The 26,542-nt window shown below is 38.9% G+C and overlaps 1 long non-coding RNA gene across 1 annotated transcript; it reads left to right on the top strand.

Annotated features, from left to right (window-relative positions):
• The first annotated feature begins 1,755 nt into the window (after positions 1–1,755).
• Positions 1,756–21,058, top strand: LOC115506407. Its single transcript, XR_003966367.1, has 2 exons — positions 1,756–1,887; positions 20,883–21,058. It is a non-coding gene; the product is annotated as an uncharacterized LOC115506407 (long non-coding RNA).
• Positions 21,059–26,542: the final 5,484 nt, after the last annotated feature.

Genomic DNA, 26,542 nt, shown 5'->3' with positions numbered 1-26,542 from the left:
GACTACTAATATCAGGGAAAGATTTACATCCTTCAGATCCGCGCACAACACGTTGAGCTCTCTTGCATCGCTCGTTATAGCGGATCCTGGTTTGATGTGGGGTGAAATGGGCTGTTTCCTCCAAAATAACCACCTTTACTTCAAAACAGGCCGTGAAAAGGGATGCAAAACCACCTCAAAAATTATTGGACCGGATCCTGTGTCTCGCCCTCTAATTCTGACCGTGAGTCTGCTGGAGGCCTGGCATCCACTTTATGAAGGTTCTTGCGAGGAAAATATTTGGATTAATGATATAATTTAGTGACAATTTAGTGACAGTAGGTCTGACCTCAGCTGAGTGACAATAGAATTGAAAAAGTCAACCAGTGGGGGAGAAGCCACTGTGGCTGTTGGGGCAGCAGCAGGGAGGCTGCGGGGGTCACTCTGATTGGCATTGTCACTTTCCCCATTCATCAAGCAAGGCCAGACTTCTCGAATCATTTACCAGATGGGGCAGCTCGTCAGTTTAAACACCTGATATGAAGCCATCCGTCATCTGATAACACGATCGTTGGGCTGCAGCTGGCTGGGTGCTCTGCAGCCCGAGCGCACATGTGATGGACTGAAGCCAGGGAGGCAGGCTTAGCCGGGTTGCCCTCCCTTGATAGGATTTGCAGTCCTCCACTGGACCATGGAACAGGTGGAGGCTGAGAGAGAATGAAAAAATTACCATGTGTTGCAGGGATTAGAGCCTTACACACTCACCACTCCACTTGAATACCAATCAAAGCCAGACACCCCAACTGGAGTCAGGCTAACTTCAGGCCCGGCCATACAACAGAGAGTGAGAAGAGACGCAGAAAAACCTGGAAACCCTGGTTTCCTGCAGTGAAGAACAACTTTTCACATGGGTAACCTGCCTCATTTTTTTTTTCCCCAAACCCAATGGCCAGAGATGAGATTTGTCGCTAAAATTCAACTTTTTCTTTTCCTTCCTCAAAAATAAATAAACAAATAAACAAACAAACAAAACAAGCATCTTGAGCATTTTTAAAAGGGGGGGGGAAGAAAGAGTAATCTCTAGGGAATCATCACAGATCCTGTTATTTTGTGCTCACCATGGAGAGAACTAATGGAACAAAGAAATCAGACAAAGGGACAAATTACGCGCACTTACGCTGAGAGTGTTTATTGCCATGTGAAATATAATTACGCTGATTTAAAACGTTCACTGCTTAAATGGGCTAGAGCTTGCTGGAGTAAGGGCCAACCCCTCAATGGAGAACGGGGCGTGTGCTAAATTCCAAGGTGGCACGGGAAATCGGGCCGTGCACAAGGGTGGCCTCATTTTCTCACCCTGGTGGACCACTCTGTTGAAGCCGTCCTTTTTTGGTGAAAATCAAAATCCCTCAATTGGAGAGTCTATCACTGAGATAACAAGTTAACTAGCGAAGACTTAATCCTCTTATGGCTGTAGGGGAATAATATAAAGAAGTTTATTCTGCTTAGCATATGACACCCCTCATTGTCATAATTCCTAGTGAGGGTCTCTTCCAGCTTATTTCCTGTTCTTCAGCAGCAGTGAACAAGTTAGCTCGCTCTCTCTGTCTCAGATGACCGACTTGGCGTGTCCGCCCGAAGCGACTTTGTGCGTCCAAGCAACCTCTCCACGGACATGATTTTGCAGCTGTGAGGGGGTGGGGCCGTTTCTGAGGCCCAGTCTCCATGTAGTTTTCACTTCCTTGTTTCACATTTGCTGTTCAATGGTACGTAGTCTCTTTGCCCTGAGACGCACCATGGAAGCGCCTGTCTGCTCCGACTTGGATGGGACCTTTAGACGATTATTTAAACATATATGAAGACAGAAAAAACACGAAACCCACAGGACAGCCAATCTCCTAAAGCCGTGTGAGAAGTTTTACTTTCTTCTTTCTTCACTCATATTTATAGTTAAGTTTTATGCCCAAATAGTGAACGGAGAATGTCACAAAGATGTTACTGAGCAGAAATAGGGAGCGACGAGTAAGAATTTAAGGAGCATATGTGGTTCAGAGAGAGAATGTGGAGAGGAAAGAGCGGAGGTTGGAAGTCAGACCGACCTGTGTGCAGACCTTAGTATTGCTGGGATTTGCTAGGTAGCTTCAGACGAATTATCTTCTTTGAACTAGAACGTTTTGATCTGTGAAAAGTGGTTATTTAATATGCTTTTTGTATCGCTCATGTTTAGCCATTGCAGTCTCTGTACAGTGTTATATCACCGTGCTTTTAATTCTCATGCGTATGGTTTTTTACTTGTTTTCATTAATGGTTTCCATTATTAAATATCTTTCTCAGTTATTTTAACAGTTAAACACAGTACTGAATTTAAATAGTTAACGGTGCTCCGCACGCAGGGGGATCTCTATTAATAATAGCTGCTATTTTGCTCTATACACATCGTATGAATAACAATGAGACAATTTATCCGTAATAGGCAGCAAAACTTTTGCAGTTTTAGTTCAGTAACACTCATTAAGGGTTTACTTTGTGCCACTTGCCATGCCTGGGATTAGAAACATAAAAAGACAACTTATGGGCGCCTGGGTGGCTCAGTCTGTTAAGCGTCCATGCTGGATTTCGGCTCAGGTCGTGATCTCATGGTCGTGAGACTGAACCCCACGTCAGGCTCCACGCTGAGCATGGAGCCTGCTTAAGATTCTGTCTCCGTCTGTCCTTCTTTCTCGCTGGTGGACTCTCTCTCTCTCTCTTTAAAAAAAAAAAAAAAAAAAGACACTTAAGACATAGTGCTTCTCCTTCAGGCATCTAAGCCAAGGAGGTTAAAGTTACACAAGGAAAACTTTTTTTCACGGTACACTTTTATTGCTTTTAAAGGTCCGATCAGCCCTTGTAGAACTTAAATCACAAATTCTTCCCCACATATTGGTGTAACACATAAAATGGGCCTAACACTGCTTGGGTCAACATAAAAAATTTTCACATCTTGAGCATATATTAGGAAAAGAGACAGTTTAATGATTAAAATAGTATATTCTTTTGGTCTGCGGTTCATAACGATTCACTTTACAAACACTTGAAAACGTAAAAATGCAGTCTACTGTGCGAGGCACAAAGAATGCGGAGTTAAATAAGGTGGAGTTTTGCAATTAGCTGAGGTGACAGACATAAAGATGATTGTTATATGATATGAAATATGCTATAAAAGATTTGTAATAAATGCAAGGAGAAGCAGAGTGAAAATAATTAATTTTGTGTAGGGCATATGGTCATCAGGGAAATCTTTGTAGGGGAAATAATATTTGAATAATGAGTAGGATTGAAAAGAGGCAAAGTTCATTCTAGGCTGAGAGACTAGCACAAAGGCCCTGGGGGACTTCTAACAATGCAAAGAGCATTTCGTTTATTCATTCAACAAATGTTTCAAAACAAATATTTATCGACTTTTATACAATGGCCCTGTGAATTACGCTTTGAAGCACTCCTTAGTTCCAAATACACAGCGATGATAGATAAAATTTTTAAAGTAAAATTTAAAAAGATACAGCTGTGCTAAAACAATAAAGTAAAGCAAGTGTCTCTGTGGAACAGATACAACATAGAAACGATTGGTGGTCGGCAGAGGCCAGATGAGGGAACAGGCCTGACTCTCTCTGGGCACAAAGCCTGGTAGTTGATGCTTGTGGAGTAAATTGCTCCCTGTGAGGTGGTAGAAAGAAGAACCAAGCTCACTAATTGAAATCAGGGCTGGGTGAGAAGCCACTCTCTTGTGAAAGGGGGAAAAAAAATCTGGGCTCATATGAAACTGTGGAAGACAGAAGAAAAAAAACACAGGCTTGTGACCAGAAAAGGAATTGAGCCCCAAGATGACTTTGTGACAGCAACTGCTTTATAGTATCTAGTCTTCAATGTAAGTTGTGGCCTTCGGGCATCTTGGTGGCTTGGGCGGTTAAGTGCCTGACTCCTGGTTTCGGCTTGAGTTGTGATCTCATGGTTTGTGAGTCGGAGCCCCGCGTTGGGCTCCAGGCTGACAGCTCAGAGCCTGCTTAGATTCTCTTTCTCTCTCTGCCCCTCCCCTGCTCATTCTCTCTGTCAAAATAAATAAATAAAAACTCAAAAAAATAAAAAAGATGTGGCTTTGATATGAGGGATTTGGGGGACAGAGTAAAAGCACCACAAAACTAGACATAGAGGAATAAACAGAGAAAGGAATCCTGGAGACCATTGATGGCTCCTGAAACCCCAGGGAGAAGGAAAAAAAAACCCTATTATTAAAAAAGTAGTCAAGAAAATAAAAACCTTGTATATTAATTCAGTACATCATAGTTAATGTAGTAGGACAACCTGATAAGTAGCTTAAAATAAATATGCTTAGGATGTTCAGGGAGATGACTAAAGGAATAACATCCATAAAGAACAAAGAAATAATTAAATAAAACCCAGGATAAAAGGAAACAAAAAAAAAAGAGCTGGATATGAAAAAGAGTTAGTTAAAAATTCTGAAAATGAATACGATAGGCAGTGAAATTAAAAACTCTAACAGGTGGAAAACACTCTGAAGTTTTTTTTTTTTAAATGTTTATTTATTTTTGAGAGAGAGAGAGAGACAGAGTGTGAGCAGAGGAAGGCGGAGAGAGAGGGAGACACAGAATCTGAAGCAGGCTCCAGGCTCTGAGCTGTCAGCACACAGCCCGACGTGGGGCTCGAACTCACGAACTATGAGATCATGACCTCAGCTAAAGTCAGATGCTTAAAGACCAAGCTACCCAGATGCCCCTGAATACACTCTAGGTTAGACACAGGCAAGGAAGAATTAGTAAATTGGAAGAGAGTAATAAATAATTCACCCAGAAAGCAGTGGTGTTAGAGATGAGAAGTATGTATATGAAAGAATATTTAAGAACCTGGAGGATACAAGGACAGGCTCCTGTATACATCTAACAACAGTTGCAGAAAGAAAAGAATACATTGCAGCAAATGCAAAGGAAGAATAACTTCTCAGAAACAGTATATGTCAGAGATGCACCAATATAATCAGTTTAGGAAAAATAACTACCAACATAGAATTTTATACCTAATTGAATTATCATTAATATTGAGGTCAAAATGAAGACATTTCAGGCATACAAAGACTAAGAGAGATTGCAAAATCAGACACCAAAACAACCACTAAGCAGGAGGGATAATTTTGAGCCAAAATTTGAGCAAATGAGTAAATTCAATAACATACTAATTGGAAAATACAATGTATGTGTGTACAAAATATGAAATAGGGGTGGTTAATGTGTAGCCAGAATAGGTTAAGGGCTTTGTGATCTGAGCAAAAATAATTTTGAATAATTTCAGACTTAAAAAAATTTTATTTTATTTTTAAAAAATGTTTATGTATTTTGAGAAAGAGAGAGAGAGAGAGCACAAGAGGGGTGAGGGGCAGAAAGATAGAGAATCTTTATTTGAGAGAACGCATGCTGAATGTGGAAGCTTACATGGGGCTCAATCCCATGATGGCGAGATCATGACCTGAGCCGCTACCAAGAGTTGGATGCTTAGGGGCGCCTGGGTGGCTTAGTCGGTTAAGCTTCCGACTTCCACTCAGGTCACGATCTTGTGGTCCATGAGTTCGAGCCCCGCGTCGGGCTCTGGGCTGATGGCTCAGAGCCTGGAGCCTGCTTCCGATTCTGTGTCTCCCTCTCTCTCTGCCCCTCCCCTGTTCATATTCTGTCTCTCTCTGTCTCAAAAATAAATAAACGTTAAAAAAAAAAAAAAGAGTTGGATGCTTAACTGACTGAGCCACCCAGGCACCCCAATTTTAGACTTACAAGAAAAAAATTCCATTGCTGCTCAGAGTGAGTAGGCCCTTTTTCAGAAGTAGCCTATATTCAATAAACTGGTTGATGTGGGAATACAAAAGTCTGGTTTATTTGCCCCAGAATTGGACAACTCTGAAGTGTCATCCAACTTCATAACACTTCATGGGATCTGCTGAGGTCTCTGCTACAAATGCATCTCACTTCAACTTTCCTCCTGCCCGTGCTGCTTTCCTTTCTACTTATAGAACTTCTCAAAACTCTTCGGCATGCAAATCTCTGTCTGAGTCTGTTTCCAGGGAGCCTGACATAGGACCATTGGGGATGGGGAGTGGTCCCAGGAAGCAGACTCTACAATGGGAAATTAAAGCTGGATTACTTCCTGACCAGCTGACAGTGAGAACTCCATCACTGCCAGTCCTTGGAGTCCTGATATCTCCAGGTTGATGTAGCAGTGAAAGAATTAAATTTCTTTCCAGTGATGACCCTGGATTTGATACTAGTAGAAAAGAACACACTGGCAAGAATAATATCTCAGGAATTAAGAGATTTAAGGGAAGTAGTAAGTAACTATCTGGACCATGGAACTGATGGCTTTTGCCATCAGCGAGAAGAAGCACAGTGCTTGGTAGGCCTTCTTGCATTCTGGAGGAAGCGTATTTCACACTTGAGGAAAATTGCTGTGATTTATTTACCAAGTCTGGCCCAGGAAAGAAATGTTCTGCAGCAGGTCTAGGCTGTGGGCAAGCGGTCTGTCCACATGGACCACTTAACCTTCATATAACCTTGCAAGTCCCAATGGTATTAAAGCTGTCTGTGGTATGAAAAGTCTCTCAAATTTAAGGCAAGCCCCAATAGGAAAATCACAACCAAGATTCCTAAGTTTTCAGAGGGAGGCCATGACCTCTGCCGAAGTGAAACTATACTCCACTTAAAAATAGCCCCTGGAGTGTTCCTGAGTCCTGATGAGAAGAAGCATCTGATCATGGAAACTCAAATAACCAAGTGATCAGAGCTGACTCTTGTGAGCTGTGTTCTGTCAGAGCCATCATGATATAATGTCAGGAAGGCTCGGTGCAATCCATTAATAATGTGGAAGGGGGATCAGACAAGATTGGGGCCAGAACTACAGGAAGCCTTCGGACAGCACGGGCCCAGGACTCCATATCATCCGCTATGTATGGCTACACAGGGGGGGAAGGAGAAGAAGGTGAGGAAGAAGGAGAAAGGTCAAGCATAAGTTAGGGATGAATTGACTTTCTTTGTGGGTTAAAGTTAAAAGTGGACTATTCAGGAGTGGCCCTAAAAGAGAGTTGTGTGAGGAGATCCTCCCAATGGGAAGAGCTTTGAGTGGAACATCTGTTTCGTGTGGAAAGTGAAGTAACACAACAAAGAGTATACATGGACTTATGAACAGTGATGAATGGTTTGGCTAGTTGCCCAGGAACCTGGGAGGACAGAGACTGGAGGGTTGAGGAGAAGGATTCGGGAGAAGAAGCATGTGCCTGGACTTAGGGAAACTGGCATGAGTATCTTTACATGACAATTAGTATGGAACAGAGAATATCCAACATGAAAGAGGAACCAGCCAAGCAGCCAGAATGACTCAGCGATTTTGTTTTGGCCAGAAGCTGTCGTCATTAGCTAATCCACTGATGCAACAGTGGGCTTCTGAATGGAGCAGCCATGCAAATGGACTCCCACCCGCCAAACTTGATCCCACTACTGCTATGGCCAAGGTGTAATCTGCCACCACAGCGACCAAAGCTGAGCCCGTTTTTTGCGCTATGTCTTAAAGAGACCAACTTGCTTTTTGATTACATGGGTCCCTATCTTGCCTAGGAGGGGCAGCATTTCATTTTGGCTAGAATTGACGTATCTTCTGGGTAGAGTTTATCCTTCCTGTCCTTAGATTCTCAGATGATATAGATTGTCTAATTCGGTGAAACAGTGTCACACAAATCACCTCACAACAATGCATCCATTTTGTAGCAAGTGTGGGTGTAGCACAAGGGATCCCTGGGATCCATGATCCTATCGCATTCTGCCCCTCCCAAAAGCTGGTAAAGCAATGAACAGTATCGCCAAATATTTTTCCTTGTATGGATATGTATTATAACTTGTGATATCTCTGTTTATTGCCATTTGTAGCAACTCTTCTATGAACATTCGTGTACAGGTCTTTATGTAGACATTTGTTTTTGTTCTCAAGGGTAAAGGCCTAGAAGTGTAATCGCTGGGTTTTAGGGTAGGTAAATATTTAACTTTATATGGAACTACCAAATTGTTTTCCGAAGCAACTGTACTATTTACATTCCTAAGAACAATGTACAAAAGTTCCAGTTACTCATACTTTTCTAGGATTGGTCTGGTCTGTTTTTGTTTTTGTTTTTAATTGTCATTCTAGTAGAGATACAGTGCCTTTTCATTGTGTTTTAATTTGTACTTCGTAATGAATGATGGTGTTGAGCATCATTTTATGTGCATATTTGCTATCCACACTTCTTCTTAATGAACTGTCTGTTCAAATCTTTTGACTATTAAAGACGTTTTTTGGTCTACTTATCAGTGAATTGTAGGAGTTCTTTATATATTCTAGATTTAAGTCGTTGATCAGATATTTATTTTTCAAATATTTTCTCAGTTTGTGTCTTCTATTTTCTTTTCTTTTTAAAAAATTATTTATTTTTTGAGAGACAGAGAGAGAGAGCATGAGCAAGAGAGGGGCAGAGAGAGAGGGAGAAAGAGAATCCCAAGTAGGCTTTACACTGTCATCATAGAGCTCAAGGTGGGGCTTGATCCCATGAACTGTGAGATCATGACCTGAGCCCAAATCAAGAGTCTAATGTTAGCTGACTGAGCCCAACCAGGCACCCCAATCTTCTAATTTTCTTAGCAGTGTATTTTGAAAAGTAGTTTTAAATTTGAGGAATTCTAATTTATCCATTTTTTTTTGTGATTTGCATTTTTTTGTGCAAACTAAGAAATTATTGCCTTAACCTAAATACCTTTTCTCCTGTGTTTTCTTCCAGAAGTTTTATGGTTTTAGGTTATACATTTAGGTCTATAATCCTTTTTTAAGCTAAATATTTGTATGGTATTAAGTAAGGGTTTTAAGTTCACTTTTTTGGCATATAGATGTTCTATTACCATTTGTTAAAAACAATGTTATTTCTCCATAAAGAGATTAACTTATGTATATAGATAATTTTATGTATCTTATTATACATCTTATGTATATAGATGACCTAAAACAATTAAAAAATAAAAAATAAACTGTGTTATTTTAGTCCAGTTTTAGATTTTACAGAATAATTGAACAGATTGTACATAGATTTCCATATACCTACCTACTCCTACCCGTTGTGTACATGCAGAGTTTGGTTTATTATTAACATTTTGCTTTAATGTGGTATATTTCTTATAATGAATGAACCAATATTGATTTTTTTTTTATCTTGAGAGAGTATGCATGAGCAGGGGAGAGGCAGAGAGAGAGGGAGAGAGCATCTTAAGCAGGTTCCATACCCAGCACAGAGCCTGACATAAGTCTTGATGGCACAACCATGAGATCATGACCTGAGCCAAAATCAGGAGTCAGACTGAGCCACCTAGGCACCCAATGTATTATTATTAAGTATAGTTGATAGTTATGTTAAGATCCTCTCTTTGTGTTGTACAGTTCTCTGGGATTTGAATTAATAAATAACTTTAAGTAATTATTAATTATTTAAAAACAATTTGCATAATGACATATATTCATCACTATAGTTTCATTTATGTCATCTGTATATCTTCTTTGGTGAAGTGTCTATTCTGATCACTTACCCATCTTTTAAACTGGGTGGGTTTGTTTTCTAATTATTGTTCAGTTTAGAAAGTTCTCTGTATATCTGAATACAAGTCCTTTTCTGGATAAATGTTTTACAAATATTTTCTCTAATATCTTCACCATTTCTTAGCTGAAGTTTTTAACTAAGTTCTTAAAGCTCTTAAACTAAGTTTTTCTGTCAAAAATTAAAGTAACTACTAAAAGAAATGAAATCAATAGCTTCCAAATCATATAGAAACTAAACAGCATTAGAAAGTATTAATGATCCATAGTGGAAGAATGTTAGAGAAAAAATGCAAATATAAAATATTAATTGGAAAGCAAAAAATGGAAAAAATAGAAATACAGCCAAGTATGTCAATCACAAGAATAAACATATTCAACTCTCTTATTAAAAGAGTCTAGTCTAGTATCAAAATCTAGTCTCAAACTAGACTAAAAATATGTTACTGAGAACATATAGAAGAATTAATAATCAAGAAATGGAACAAATAGTTGAGTATGTACTCTGAAAATCATAACCAAAATAAAGTTATTCTAGAAATATAATATCAGACCAAAGAGAATATAGCATGCATTCCTGAAATGCAAAAATGATTTCCCACCAGAAACAAGTGCATTCACACAACACATCATATTTCCAGATTAAAGAGGAAAAAAATGTAAATATATGAATGGACACATAAGCATTTGACAAAATTCAACATTTAAGTATAGTCAAATAATGTTACTAGGCCGTAGTTAAAATCAATTAACTAGAGAGAAAAGCATTCCAACATGGATATATTTTGAAAATGTGATGTTGAACAAAAATGTTATAAAATAACATCTATTATCTGATACCATTTATATAAGGTGTAATTACTTATTAAATCAGTATCATCCTGTATACGGATATATGATCTATTATATTAAAAAAGTATAAAAATATCTTCAGGAAAAATAAACATTATATTCATAATAGCTTTTACCTCTGGAAGGGGGAAAGTATTCAGAAGGTTTGAGCTTTATTTGTGATATATGCAATCAAAAGCAGAAGGAAAACAACAAGTAGTATTTATTGAATTCCCAATTTTGAAGACATTTTCTAGGCACTGAAGATACTGGGATGAGTGGGTCATGACCTCTGTTTTCAAAATACTTTCATTTCAGGAGAGGGACATAGTTGCACCTAAAATGGAGACTCTAAGGAAGGCCCTCGTTGATTTTCATCTGAATTACCCCAACAATAATTCTGTTAAAAGCTCCACATATGTCCGCTTGAGAGATCTGGATAGCATATAGGGACATTCCTAATACAACTGCACATAAAGCATCCACTTGTTGTTCGTGTTAGGAAAAAAATATAAATCTTAAGTCTACTTCCTAGTAAAAGATAGTACATTGTGTATAGTGCTTTATGAGACCATCAGTCCAGCGATAACAGACCAGATCATTCCTTCCCTGTCCCCTCTTCGAATCCAGGCAAACGCCCTGGTATTCAGTACAAAAAGTTTCCCTAGTGAAGTTAGCCTATAACTGGCTTGTAACTGTAAGAGAATTAAGTTGAGAACCAGAGAAGAAGGCAGGACGGATAGGAGCTGGGAACAGAATCCAGGAGGCAGAAATGGAGACAGGATCAATGATACTCAGCACTGGGAGAGATTCCCATTCACAGGACTGTAAGGTAAAAAAAGAGAAAAAGAAAAAGAAAAAGAAAAAAAGAGAAAAAAAATCATTGTAAACCTTCTCTTCATGCCACATATAAAGAAAATCTTCCTCTTTATCTAGTGAAACATCGATTCTTTCTCATAGTTAATTGCTCTAAATTAAATAAAATGTTTCTCAGAAACAGATGAAATACATTTAGATATTTCCTATACATTTGGAATGCTCTAAAAGCCATTTACAGCCCTTAAAATGATTGGCTCCATTTCTACTTCCTGTTCTGTAAATGAACCAGAATCAATAAAATATTTTATGGTTCTGAATATATTTAGTAAAATGGTTCCTCCCAAACAACACACACTTATGCCTAATATTCAAATTTATTTTATGTTCAACCTACTTAAAATGAAATGTAAGCTGCAATGAAGACCCAGGTAGTGATATAAATACAAAGAGTAGATGGGCCATCTCTAATATATTTCAGAACAGGTTTTCTAGTATTGACTCAACATTCAACATACATGAACAAAGAAGTTATGCGTAACTTCCTTTTGCAAGATAATTAAGAATTAAAGTACAAGTGAAAGTATGTTTAGTCCAATTACCTCCGGAATTTTCAAAAAAGGTATATGTTGTTTATAATGATAAACAGAAAAATTCTGAAGCCAAATATTTTACTTTTGGTAGTCCAAAGTTATGCTTTTTAATCTTAGAAGATGATTATGCCTTTTAATCATGGAAGAAATTTCAAGAAAGCTGGTGGTGGGGGGTAATATAGATGAAAAAATAGCAAATGGCTTGCGATCCATGGTAAAAAAAAGTCTTTCAACAAGCATACAATATTTTAAGAAGTCTAAGTGAAATTTTTGTGTGTTTTTCTTTTTAATGTAGAGTAACATAGGTAATAGAGGGCAGTGTAATTAGTTACCTTTTAAATAAAATTTATCAGATAATATTTCTAGGTATTGGTGGGTCTTAAAAATCCATGTATGGACTCAAATGAAAGGTTACAGAATTTGGGATTGTTTGGCCTGGATATTAGAAGGATAACGGATTATTATCAGAAGAACATTCTCTATCTCCACAGAGGACAAAGCAAGAGGAAATGAGCTTAAACTGTTTTAAAAGAAGGTGAGTCAACATGGCTATACCTTCAAGATCATTCTGACTGAGTTCACCAGTTAACAGAGTTCCACCTAAATGACTGATTGGATCAATTCAGCAAACAATCCATCAGCTAGTTATCTTGGCAAAGAATGCAATGCAAAGCCTTTGATTAGAAGGAAGTACTCCTTTAATTAAACATTAGGACATAAATTCAAGTAAGATTATAGACTCTATCCCTAAGGTCTTTCAAATTAAAGTAGACAGCTCTATAGATTGAATGGTTAATCAGTCAATGAATATTTATTTAGTACCTACTTCATTCTTAACATTGAACTATTGAAAACAAGGGACTAGATAAGAGAATCAATTGGAATAACGGACAGTCTGTTACAGAATGAGTTTTGTCCCCCCAAAAGATATGTCAAAGTTTTCATCCCCATTACCTGTGAATGTGACCTTCTTTGGAAAGAGGGTCTTTGCAGCTGTAATTAGACTAAGATGACATCTTAAGGCTAGGCCCCAATCCAATATAACTGGTGTCTTTATAAGAAGAGAAGACAGAGACAAAGAAGGAAGGTGGCCATATAAAGACAAGAAGGAGAAGGCCATATAAATATGAAGACAGAACTGGAGGCATGCACGTATAAGACAGAATGCCAAAGATGATTGGCATCTCCCAGGAGCTAGGAATAGGCAAGGAAAAGATTCTTTCTCAGAAAAAAACCAATCTGGCTGACATTGGAGTTTGAACTTCTAGCCTTCCAGAACTGTGGGATAATAAATTGCTGTTGTTTTAAGCCACCCGGTTTGTGGTACTTTGCTATGGCGGCTCTAGGAAATGAATACACAGGGTTTTTTTTTTGCTTTTTGTTTTTTGTTTTTAAGTTTCGTCATTTGTCTGTAAATGTGGCTAGTAATTTTTGGGATTTTTTTGTTTTTACAGCTATTTATTATTTTAGAGAGGGAGAGAGAACGCAAGTGGGGAAGGGGCAGAGAGAGAGAGAGAGAGAGAGAGAGAGGGAGACAGACATGTGGGGCTCAAACTCATGAACCATGAGTATTGACCTGAGTCGAAGTCAGACACACTTAACCAACTGAACCACCCAGGCATCCCAGTGAATACACAGTTTTAAATTATTTTTTCTGTTACATTAAAATACAGTATAATCTTTTATTTTATTTTAAAAAATGTTTAATGTTTATTGATTTTTGAGAGAGAGAGAGAGAGAGAGAGAGAGGGAGAGAATGAGCAGGGGAATGGCAGAGAGAGAGGGAGACACAGAATCTGAAGCAGCCTCTGGGCTCTGAGCTGTCAGCACAACTCATGAGCCATGAGATCATGACCTGAGCCAAAGTCAGATGCTTAACCGACTGAGCCACCCAGGCACCCCCAAGTATAATCTTTTATAAGTCATTGACTTATTCTTTTTTGAACTGATTTTTAAAAACCAGCTTTATTGGCATATAGTTCACATATGATACCATTTACCCATTTAATAATATTAATAATAATATTGTTTAATAAATATTGGTCTGGAAACTAAAACTACTGGAAGAAAACATAGGTGAAAATCTTTTTGATATCGTTCTGGCAATGGTTTTTTTGAATATGGCAACAAAACACCAACCACAAAAGCAAAAATAAATAAGGTTGCATCAAACTAAAAAGCTTTTGCACAAGAAAGGAAACAATCGACAGAGTAAAGAGACAATGCATGGAATGGGAGAAAATATTTGCAAACCATACATCTGATAAGGAGTTCATATACAAATATATAAGGAGCTGAAACAATGCAGTAGCAAGGAAATAAATAACCCATGAAAAAAATGGGCGAAGGACCTGAATAGACAGTTTTCAAAAGAATATATACTAATGGCCAAGAGGTATATAAAAAGGCATTCAATATCACTGATCACAAGGAAAGGCAAATCCAAATCACAATGAGTGATCACCCCATGCCTCTTCAAATGGCTTTTTCAAAAATATAAACAACAACAACAACAACAAAACAAAAAACCAAGTGTTGGTGACAATGTGGGGGAGAAAAAGAATCCTTGTGCACTGTTAGTAGGAATTGGTACTTTCATTTTGGAAAACAGTATGGAGGTTCCTCAGAAGATTAAAAATATAGCTATCGCATGATCTGGCAACCCAACCTCCCAGTATATTCTAAAGGGAATGAAATTGGTATCTGGAAGAGATATGTTCACTGCAGCATTATTCCTAATAGACGTGAAATGTAGTCTACCTAAGCATTGACATATGAATGGATCAAGAAAATGTGGTATGTATAGAGATGGAATATTATTCAGCCTTAAAAAACAAAGAAAGCTTGCCATTTATGACAACAAGGATGAGACCAGAGAGCATTATGCTAAAGGGAAATAAGCTGGACACAGAAATACAAATACTGCATGATCTCACTTACTTGTGGAATCTGAAAAAGTCGAATTCATCCAAACAGAGAACAGAATGGTGGTAATCAGGGATGGGGGGGGGGTGGGGAGAAATGGAGAAAAGTTCATCAGAGAATATAAAGTTTCAGGTTTGCAAAATGAATACATTCTGGAGATCTAACATACAGTGTGATGGCTGTACTTAATTATACTGTTTTGTTTACTTAAAATTTGCTAAGAGAGTAGATTTTAACTTTTCTCTCACACTCACAGAAAGCTCTGTGATGTGATGAACATGTTAATTATTTCGATTGTGGTAATCATTTTATAATGTATATGTATTTTATTTTATTTTTTTAATTTTTTTTAACGTTTATTTATTTTTGAGACAGAGAGAGACAGAGCATGAACAGGGGAGGGTCAGAGAGAGAGGGGAGACACAGAATCGGAAACAGGCTCCAGGCTCTGAGCTGTCAGCACAGAGCCCGACTCGGGCTCGAACTCACATACCGCGAGATCGTGACCTCAGCCGAAATCGGACGCTTAACGACTGAGCCACCAGGTGCCCCTGTATGTGTATTTTAAAACATCACACTGTACACCTTAAAAAAAGTATACAGCTAAGTAGATTTTAGTATATTGACAAAATTGTGCAACTATCACCACAATCTAAGTTTAAACATTTAAAAATCATTTTTTATTTATTTATTTTCAGAGAGAGAGAGAGAGAGGAGAGAGAGAGAGAGACCAAGCATGGGGGAGGGACAGAGAGGAAGAATTCCAAGCAGGCTCTGCACTGTGCAGAGTTGCTTAACCCACTGAGCCACCCGGCCGGGTCCCTAAATTTAGAATATTTTTAATATCCCTGTGCTTCCTCATTCCTCTCTCCAGTCACTGGAAAACAAGTCTACTTTCTGTCTCTATGGCTTTTACCTATTCTGGAAATTTTCACGTAAATGGAATCATATTTGGTTTTTCGTTACTGGCTTCTTTCAATTAGCCAAACGTGTTCCAGACTTACCCGTATTGTCACATGTATCAGCACTTTAGTTTTTATTTCCAAACGACATTCTCCTGTATGGAAACACAACTTTTGTTTCCTCATTCATCAATTAATGAACACTGAATTTGTTTCACCCTTTTGGCTGTTGTGAATAATGCCGGTACGAACATTTGTGCGAGCGTTTGCGGGGACGTGGGTTTCATTTCTCTTGGGTATAGGCCTAGAAGTAGATTGCCAGGTCCTGTGGTAACTCTTTGTTGAGCCTTTTGAAGAAGTGCCAAACTGTTTTTCTAAAGTGGCATTTCATATTTTCACCAGCAAATACGAGAATTCTAAATATGTCCTGAGTATTATCTAAATATGTCCTGCACATTCCTTATAGCAACCCACGAGGTGGGTACTGTTTATTGCCACCTCGTAGGGCAGAGTACACGGAGGTATAGACCGGTTGAGTAAATCGTCCAGCCTCACAATTTCCTCAGACCCCTTCTGAATGAGTAGGTTTCTGAAACTCCCTCTCTACGTCCCCCCACCCGTTCTCCAGGACAAAACAGCATCTTCTTCTCAATACATACTTTTGAAGGCATCTCGGCTGTTCGTTCTCTGAACACTATGTCGTAAAGAGGATTCTGGGTGAGAGGGTACCACTGTCCACGGCAGTGTTCGAGGCAGGAAGATGGGGAAGTGTTCCAGGGCAGACATGGAAATATGAGATCCCAAAATTGCTTTTTATTTTTTCTTCTTGACTTTGTTTCATTTGGACATTTTCTAAGACTCAGAAGATAATGTATTTCTTGAAGACATTAAGGGTGACTTCTCACTGGATCTAGGAGGAAACCATGCCCCCAGACCAGCATGAGCAAGATCCATGATACTTACCTGACCAAACTATGAATTAAGTAGTATTCCTTAGGGGTTTGTGTGGGTTGGAATAGCAAGGAAAGCAATTCATTTCTAACATTATGAAAAGAAAGAGTAAACAGATACCGTGTCTATCGTCAAAGGCTAGTGAAAATGGAAGCAACGGTGATTTCCATCCTGATGTGAATGACCATGTAGCTTGAAGTAAGGTGAAGTCTCTTAGGATTCCTTTAGCAGTACGCGTTTATAGTTTTTCTAAGAATGCTGTAGCAAATTACCGCTAACTCCAGTAGCTTAGAGTAACGGAAATATATTCTCTCACAAGAGACTAGAAGTCCAGAAATAAGGTGTCACCAGGATATGTTGTCTCTCTTCTCACTTCTGATGGTTGTGGGTCATCCCAGCCATGCCTTAGCTTGCAGCAGCATGACTTTACTCTCTGCCTCCATCATGACAAGGAACCTTCTTCCTTATGTGTATCTGTGTCTTCACGTGATGTTTCTTCTCCTGCACGACTCTTTCTGTATCTCTTTTTTTCTCTTCTCTCTCTCTCTCTTTTGAGAGAGAGAGAGGGAGCAAACACGGGGAGGGGCAGAGGAAGAAGGAGAGGGAGTCTTAAGCAGGCTGCACGTCTAGCACGGAGCTCAACGCTAACTACCGTGAGATCATGACCTGAGCCAAAATCAAGAGTTTCTGACTTAGCCACCCAGGCACCCCTGTGTCTCTTCTTTTCTAATATGGACACCAGTCAGATTGGAATAAGGGTCCATCCTACTCCAGAGTGACCTCATCTGAATATGTATCTTAATTACATCTGCAAGGATTTGGACCTATTTCCAAATAAGGTCACACTCACAGGTACCAGGAGTTGGATTTTCAACCTATCTTTTAGGGAGGACACAATTCAACCCACAACACAGTAGATTAGTGTCAATAATATGACTCCACTGGGACTAGTACTCCAGTAGTATATTCCACTAGTATTTGTTTCTGATGATCTTTTGGACTTAGGTATTTGTAGTATGATTAAAAGGCACTGCTAAGGTATTATGGCAAATATTGATCATTATACATTCCAATCGCTATAAATTCCTATCTCCTTTGAATTTTTTTAATGTTTATTTCTGAGAGAGAGAGACAGAGCGTGAGCAGGGGAGGGCCAGAGAGAGAGGGAGACACAGAGTCGGAAGCAGGCTCCAGGCTCTGAGCTGTCAGCACAGAGCCCCACGCAGGGCTCGAACCCACGAACCGTGAGATCATGACCTGAGCCGAAGTCGGACGCTCAACCGACTGAGCCACCCACGCAACCCCCCCCCACTATCTCCTTTGAACTAGAGGCAACCAATTTTTAAAATTCTGATTCTGATAATTCTGCCTTCACTCAGTGTATTTGTGGGAACTTCTATTTCAAAAGTGACGTAAGGGATAGTAAATTATTCCAAATCATGGCATGTGTTTATTCTTTGAAGAGGTAGTATGCTGTGGTGAAGAAAGTAGCTAGACCTAGTTGGCTAAAAACTGGGTTTTAAACTTACTGGTGAAGTGACATTGTTCAGCTATAGCTATTTGCTCCAAGCAGAGGAGAACTGGAAAATCTTGTCTGCAGAGTCATGCTCAGTAAGTCTCAACAATAAAGTTTCACTGTTAAAATGCAGAAAGCTGGTCTGTCTTCATCTCCTGGTCCGTCCACTGACCGGCAGTGGCCAGGACACATCACCATTTGAATCCGGTGACCCTGTATGAAGAGAAGTGTTTGATCTAAGAGTCCCTGAGAGGTAGTGCCTGACAGAATTTCTCGGGTCTCCGGGTCCAAGAGGAAGTCTCCCTTCCTTGGTGTCTCTCAATTCTCATAGATCCTTTTGCCACCACGGTGTGTTTTCGGTCAATCAAATCTCTTTACCTGTATGCACAGCCATTATTTCCAAAGTTGCCATGGCAGGGGTGCTCTGACACACACCGGGCCCAGGAACACCTATCCTTCTGATCTCTCTATGCCTTCTGGAGAGTAGAGCAAGCATTGCCTCCATTGCCTTTTGCAGATGGTTCGGGGAGTGTGTTAGAATGTGGGGCTGGTGGCCAACCTCCCAGATGTGAATTGTCTCCGTCCCATCCTGCAAGGAGGTCGGACAGTTTACTTACCCACCCCGTGCTTCAGTGTGCTCAGCTGTACAAGGTGGTAATAATAGTACCTACCTCATGCGTTGCCATAAGGAATGTGCAAGATAATACTCAGAACATTTCCTGGCTCTGCTCCGCAAATGCTTACAAATACAGCAATTTATAGTAATTGTTGTAATAATAATCACTCCGGAGTAATAATAATCACTCCGCTCTTCCCTATTTTTCTTCTCTTACCCCCAGATCTCCATTCTTTGGTCCTTCTGTGTTTGACCCTCAACTTGAGATTGGAGAACCACAGGAGTGGATTCTGGGTACCCAAGTCCAGCCAGCATTATCGTTGCCTGTTTTACCACAGTTGGCTCCTAACCCACCTCCTTACCTATCTTGACCTCCTGTGATTCTTTTTCCACAAAGGAGAGTCATTTTCTAAAACATGAAGCACATCATACTATATCTCTGCTTAAAATCCTCCAGTGGCTTCCCAACATATTTTGTTTGTTTTGTTTGTTTTTGGTTTCAGGAGTAGAGTTCAGTGATTTGTCACTTGCATATGGCACCAAGTGCTCATCACAAGTGCCCTCCTTAATACCTATCACCCATCTAGCCTATCTGCCACCCACTTCCCTCCAGCAACCTTCAGTTTGTTCTCTATGGTTAAGAGTCTCTTGTGGTTTGTTTCCCTCTCTTCTCCCTGCCCCCTTCCCATATGTTCATCTGTTTTGTTTCTTAAATTCTACATGTGAGTGAAATCATACGGTATTTGTCTTTCTGATTGACTTATTTCACTCAGCATAATACATTCTAGCGCCACCCACGTCATTGCAAATGGCAAGATTTCATTTTTTTTGATGGCTGAGTAATATTTCACTATCGATATCGATAATGATATAGATATATACAACATCTTCTTTATCCATTCATCACCCGATAGACACTGAACTGTTTCCGTAGTTTGGCTATTGTAGATAATGCTGCTATAAACATTGGGGTGCATGTACCCCACTGAATCTTTATTTTTGTATTCTTTGGGTAAATACCTAAATGTGCAATTGCTGGATCATAGCAATTTAGTTTTTTTAGGAACCTCCATAGTGTTTCCCACAGTGGTCGCCTCAGTTTGCATTCCCACCGACAGTACAAGAGCGTTTCCCTTTCTCCCCATCCTCCCCGACACCTGTTGTTTCTTGTGTTGTTAATTTTAGCCATTCTGACAGGTGTGAGGTGGTATCTCATCCAATGCATTTAAACTCTCAACTTCTCACCTTTGTTTACAGATCCTTATGCATCTGGCCTCTTCAGTCATTGGGACCTCATGTCACCTGAGCGTTCCAAGCTCACTGTATCTAAGTACACTTGTGACAGCTCTCCTGTCTGCCTAGAAGGCTCACCCTCATGCCACTTCCTGTCACCTCATCTTAAGAGGCCTTTCGTGGCCTACTAATTCAAAATTCACATCCTGTCAAATCAACCTACTGAAATTCTCTTCATTGCACATATCACCTTCAGTGCTTTCCTTCCGCTTATTTATTTGTACTGCTTACCTCTCCTCATTTGAATGTAAGCTCAGTTAGAATAGTAGCTTTCCTTGTCCTGTTTAGTGTTCTATTTCCTTCACCCAGAACAGTTCCTGGAACATAGTAGTTACTCAGTAAAGCTGGTTGTTAGATTAATACTAATACTAACATTACTTTCTGTCTCAGTAGATGCACATTCTTTCCAAAAGAAACTCCATCTTTTTATGGGAATGGTGACATCTACTTACCACACACCTTATTATTTAGATTAGATACAAAAAACAGTCTTGCCCTTAGTATAAGGACAGGTTTTTTTGTTAATGAATAGCCCCTACAGGTGGAGAACAATCATGGTAAATGGGCAAGGGTGATGAGGCATGTAAGGTCACATACCCAAATGTCCCATACTGAAGAAATTTTCCTAAAGCACCATTACATCATCTTTTTAAGCAATGAATATTTCGTATTCTATTCCATACTACCTAATTTTTGTTTTAATTTATAATTTCTCTAAAAAAATTCAGGTAAAAATAACATTCTGGGATGATAAACTAAATTGTTAGTAGCACAAAGTAATTATTCAATTAATATTAATTTTCTTTTATTATCTTCCATTCCAGAGACCATGCCTTTGAGAAACAGTGAAACATCAGTCAACGTGGTACATTTGTACATGGATAGAGAAAGTCTGGAATAAATTAGTAGCATCAATAACTTCTGGCAAAGGGATGAGATAAGCACATGAAGAGATACTTCAAATTTTTGTTCTACTTACTTCTGTGTAGTTTGGATTTTTTTTTTTTTTTAAATTTTTTTTTCAACGTTTATTTATTTTTGGGACAGAGAGAGACAGAGCATGAACGGGGGAGGGGCAGAGAGAGGGAGACACAGAATTGGAAACAGGCTCCAGGCTCCGACCCATCAGCCCAGAGCCTGACGCGGGGCTCGAACTCACGGACCGCGAGATCGTGACCTGGCTGAAGTCGGACGCTTAACCGACTGCGCCACCCAGGCGCCCCATGTGTAGTTTGGATTTTTAAAAAAACTTAAAAAAAATCTCCATGCAGTCCTTATGTTATTAAAAACAAACTAACGGAAGCAAGGAAATAAAAGGATGAAAATTCCACACTTTTTCATTAAAGTAAACATGAGGAAATTTGGAGAAATTTTAGAGTGATACAAGACAATAGTTTAAAAAATGACTATGTTTTGAATTGGCACCGACATCAGTTTTTTGTTTCTAAAGTGCAGCTCTGAGGATTAAAAAAATAAACAACTTGCTGTTCATAGCAGCCGCAGTTTATTTGGAAAAAAAGATCTAAAAATATAGCTAATTAGTAAGTTATTTATAGCATATTAAGATGAGTAGAAGAAATGATTAATTTCTGTAATAATATTTTGGTTGTGACTATCAGAACATCAAGTGGCTTAACTGAAACGGCAAAAGAAAAATTCCACAAATGAGAACATTTTAGAACTAAAGGAAATTAGTTGCAAGTAAAGGTTTGACTGTGTTCAGACAGTTGTATGTTTTCCAGTGTGTGCTTGGATAAAGTAATGCACGTGAAAACCAACAACATGACAGTGGGATTGTATCATTTTCTTAACAGTTTTATCTAATGTTGTCACGTTTTAGCATTTTAATTTTATTATTTAATTATTTTTAAATTTTTAATCTTTATTTTTGAGAGAGACAGAGCGAGAGAGAGGGAGAGGCAGTGTGAGCGGGGGAGAAACAGAGAGAGGGAAACACAGAATCTGAAGCAGGCTCCAGGCTCTGAGCTGTCAGCACAGAGTCCGACACCGAGCTCGAACTCGCAAACCGCGAGTTCATGACCTGAGTCAAAGTCCAACGTTTAACCGACTGAGCCACCCAGGAGCCCCTGGAATTTAGCTTTTTTTTTTTATTTTTTTTTTTTATTTTTTTTTTTAACGTTTATTTATTTTTGAGACAGAGAGAGACAGAGCATGAACGGGGGAGGGTCAGAGAGAGGGAGACACAGAATCTGAAACAGGCTCCAGGCTCTGAGCTGTCAGCACAGAGCCCGATGTGGGGCTTGAACTCACGGACCGCGAGATCATGACCTGAGCCGAAGTCAGCCGCTTAACCGACTGAGCCGCCCAGGCGCCCCTGGAATTTAGCATTTTTTAAATACATGAAAAATTTAAGAATTTGCATTTATTTTTATGTTGCTTATTTTTTTTTTTTAAATTTTTTTAACGTTTATTTATTTTTGAGACATAGAGAGACAGAGCTTGAGTGGAGGAGGGACAGAGAGAGAGGGAGACACAGAATCGGAAACAGGCTCCAGGCTCCGAGGCATCAGCCCAGAGCCTGACGCGGGGCTCGAACTCACGGACCGCGAGATCGTGACCTGAGCTGAAGTCGGACGCTTAACCGACTGAGCCACCCAGGCGCCCCTATGTTGCTTATTTTTGTCTTACTTTTGTAATCAAATAACTTATATTAAAATTAACACATAAGAATTGAGGATAAAATTATCTATCTCACATGCTTTGTCTTTATTCTTTTTCTTTTATTGTCTTAATTTTTGTTTTAATTTTTCACTTTATTTATGTTTTCAAGCCACGCTTTTCTCTTTTTTTTTTTTTTTTCAACGTTTATTTTATTTTTGGGACAGAGAGAGACAGAGCATGAACGGGGGAGGGCCAGAGAGAGAGGGAGACACAGAATCCGAAACAGGCTCCAGGCTCTGAGCCATCAGCCCAGAGCCTGACGCGGGGCTCGAACTCCCGGACTGCGAGATCGTGACCTGGCTGAAGTCGGACGCTCAACCGACTGCGCCACCCAGGCGCCCCCACGCTTTTCTCTTTTTGTCCTTTTCTTTATGCTACTTCTAGTAATTATACTTTTTAAAAAGTGAGATGGATCATTTTGGGGATGAGTAAAACATTCCAATTTGGGATTCGATTCCAAATATCCAATGAACGTGTGTAGAAAAATATTCAGGTTATTTTTTCAATTTGAATACAGTAATCTATGTGGAAACCTAATGGGGACAGATGCTCTGAAAAATGGTTACATTTACAATCAAGATTAGAGTCTCCAAGGGGCGCCTGGGTGGCGCAGTCGGTTGAGCGTCCGACTTCAGCCAGGTCACGATCTCGCGGTCCGGGAGTTCGAGCCCCGCGTCAGGCTCTGGGCTGATGGCTCAGAGCCTGGAGCCTGTTTCTGATTCTGTGTCTCCCTCTCTCTCTGCCCCTCCCCTGTTCATGCTCTGTCTCTCTCTGTCCCAAAAATAAATAAACGTTGAAAAAAAAAAATTAAAAAAAAAAAAAAAAAAGATTAGAGTCTCCTGAAGAATAGGAAATAAAAGATCTTTGTGAAGCATTTCAAAATCAAAGACAAAGCAGAAATCATGCAATTAGATATAGGAAAGCATATGAAGATGTTCAAGTTCAATAATACAGTCTGGTTAAAATTAAAGAGAAGGAAAGTATGATCAATAAAGCTTAAGTATATAATTCAGCCATCAATTTCTATCTTGTTTCCAAATTTCAAATTGCTAATAAAATTATTATGATATCATTATCACAATGTTAAGTAATTACAAAACCCACAAATTATATATAAAAATGATTATTAAAATATGTAATAATAAAGTCATTATTCTTGTGTATAGGTAAAATATAATGATTGCTTTTTAAATTCAGGGTATAATAAATGTCATGGTGTGATCAATGATAGTACAGGATCAAAGTTTGAGATGAGGTCAATAAAACCACAAACAACCTTACATTATTTTCAGTGGATTTCTACACATGATGACAAAACAGCTGTGCTTCAAGCCTGCCTTTACAACAAATTATGAATAGGCATGAAAACAATGACAATTACTGTAGCTATAAAAGGATCCATTGCCCATAGATGTTTAAATTGTTCCATATCACTTAGGTTGATATATAAAATCTCGTGTTATCAAGAGGGCAGTAAAATTAGCCCTGCTATCATAGATGAGTTAATACTTGGAATGTTTAAATGATGTGCCCAAGTCAAATAACCAGCTATTAAATAAAGAAGAAAGGGCATGTAAGTCTACTCCATGAGGCAACTGAGGAGATAAGATGTTGCATAAACCATAAAGTTTGGAGGCATCTCTAATTTTTAATAAATGTTAAATAAAAGAAATATATGCAAAACGGTTAATAACCAAATGAGATTGAAAGGCTTATAATGAAAACCAGCTACTCTGTTTTCTACCTTCCCCATCCCTTTTGACACCCCTTCCCTGACCACTTCCTGCTCCAGGTACCGTTCCCCCAAAGCAACTACTTTTAATTATTTAGCTGTTTCTTCTGTTAGTTACACTAAGGCTCAACAGTATAAAAAAACCAAGTAACCGAAATAATGCATATAGCAACCAACTCTATTACCAAGTCTTAAATGTTTCAGAAACACAGAAACTTAGTGCCATCAGTGAGAATATCAACGGTCATTTTATAGAAGTGCTAATCAATAGATTTTTGTGAGAGGAAATGATGGACAACAGACCTTTTTTGTATATAGGATTTTGTGGTCAGCTCTTTTTATTTTCACTGAAGACAAAAGTCATCTCTATAATATCATGGTATTCAGAGAGAATTATGTTGGCGTATGCTTTGAGTAGGATGGTCTCAACAGCAAAGTAGCATCTGCCCAATAAAATGTTCCCTTGAAGCATCCTTTGGCAATCTTTGTCTTGGCAAAGGCAGTCCTCTGGTCATGTTACCTGGCGTTGGTCTTTTGAGGACAACAGAGTTAGTGGATGCAGGCTCTGAACCCAGCCTTTGTACATGCCTCATGATGGGCAGGGACTGGATGAAATCTGTTCACAGACAGCTGTCAGTTGTCGGGTGGGTACCTATGGGATCTATCAAGCATCACAGCAAATTCTGCCTTATACTGTCAATGCTTTATGTTATCTCCAAAACTGCATCTTTCTTTAACTAGTATCTGGTGGGATAGAGATAGCCTTTCAGAGGCTAGGTGTTATCTCCTATAAGCTGTCGTATTTTTATTGCTTGCCTTGAAATCTTAAGGGGCAAGAAGTATGAAGAAGCCGTCATTTATTATTTTTATGACAATATATTAAACTGGATTATTAATGCCCATCTTATTTTCATAATCGTATGCTAAAAAATGGATTGTCAAGGTGTAGATACACCCAGAGATCATGGAATTTAAAAAAAGGAGATTCCTTCATCTCAGATGCTACTATTGAAGTGTCCAACTATTTCCTTCCCTGTACTGAAGTGGAACAAGGAAAGCTAGACCTGCTTAAATGATGCTATAAAGACTGCTTAAGTAATTGGATACATTGTCAGTGGCTGTCAGGAAGAAGGTCGTAGAATACCACACTCAGTGGCTCTTTATCTGGGTTCAGCGATAAATGCCAGCTCAGTTCACTCAGTCAGCTTGCCTCCCTAATGATATGCTGAAGCATTAAAAATGGATTTCTTCTTTGTCAATAGTACATCATGTATATCTAAAATGAGTGGCAGTTTTCCACTCTAATTTGGTCCTTAGAATTTTCTTTTTCTTTTTCTTTCTCTCTCTCTCTCTCTCTCTTTTTTTTTTAGGAAGTTGGTACATGAACTTGGTTTGTGACACAGCTATAGCTCTACAGATTTTCAGTTTTGAAAAGTAGAGGGGTATCACAGAAAGATGAGGAGCCAGAATCTTTGGGTGAGGACTTGCTATTAACAACTGTGGAAACCAGTTAATTAGTCATTTCTCTGCAGCTCAGTTTCCTCAGCTGTACGTGTGCAATTAAAATATCTTCCTGATGGTGCTGTGAGGATTAAATAGAAAAACGTAGGTACAAAACACAGTAGGTCCTCAGAATATGCTTATCTGATTCTAGATAATAATGCCTTTAAAAATAAAAAAAAATGATTCTCTGATGTTCAGTTGACATTTTCCTGGTTGAAAATGATCTAAGTAAATTAGATCTAAACAATAACAATGGTTGGAGGCTATGGACCAACAGGAACACTCATTTAATGCTGATGAGAGTGAAAATCGGTTCAATCACTTTGGAAATATTCTGCTGTTACCTAAAGAATGTGACTAGCACGGAGTCCAGTAGTTCTAATCTTAGTTATACTTCCTCAGCCAGAGATATTCTTGTTATATGTACCTGGAGACATAATTCAAACATGATTTTAGGAGCACTGTTTGTAGCAGAAAGAAAACTATAAACAATCCACATATCTCTCAACAACAGATTGACAAACAGTAGAATGAATAAGCTTTATAAAGGGGAACTTCATCTGTTTA

This window comes from Lynx canadensis, chromosome F2 (genome assembly GCF_007474595.2).
Source record: "Lynx canadensis isolate LIC74 chromosome F2, mLynCan4.pri.v2, whole genome shotgun sequence".
NCBI lineage: Eukaryota > Metazoa > Chordata > Mammalia > Carnivora > Felidae > Lynx > Lynx canadensis.
The sequence above is the reverse complement of the archived record's forward strand: the minus strand, read 5'-3'. Positions and strand labels throughout refer to the sequence as shown.